This window comes from Heteronotia binoei, chromosome 16 (assembly GCF_032191835.1).
Source record: "Heteronotia binoei isolate CCM8104 ecotype False Entrance Well chromosome 16, APGP_CSIRO_Hbin_v1, whole genome shotgun sequence".
NCBI lineage: Eukaryota > Metazoa > Chordata > Lepidosauria > Squamata > Gekkonidae > Heteronotia > Heteronotia binoei.
In genome coordinates this window covers 55,140,477-55,140,739 of record NC_083238.1, presented here as the reverse complement: position 1 = coordinate 55,140,739, position 263 = coordinate 55,140,477, and positions in this window count along the sequence as shown.

Sequence of the window (263 nt, the reverse complement as noted above, 5' to 3'; positions counted from 1 at the left end):
GCCAGCCCACTTCCTGGCTCACATGGTGCAGAGAGGGGGCAGCTCCAGCTGGTGGTCTGCGGAAGAATTTCCCTTGTCTGAACCGGCCTCATCCTCTGGAGCTGTTGATCCGCACGGAGCCCACATTCAGCATTAGATGTGGGATGCAATTTCTGTCTAGGAGGTCTGCCACTCTGTGTCACACAGTGGCCAAACCCAGGTGCTGTCAGGAGGTCCACCAGTCAAGAGGAGATGGAGCAGAGGTCCATCACTGGCTATTAGTC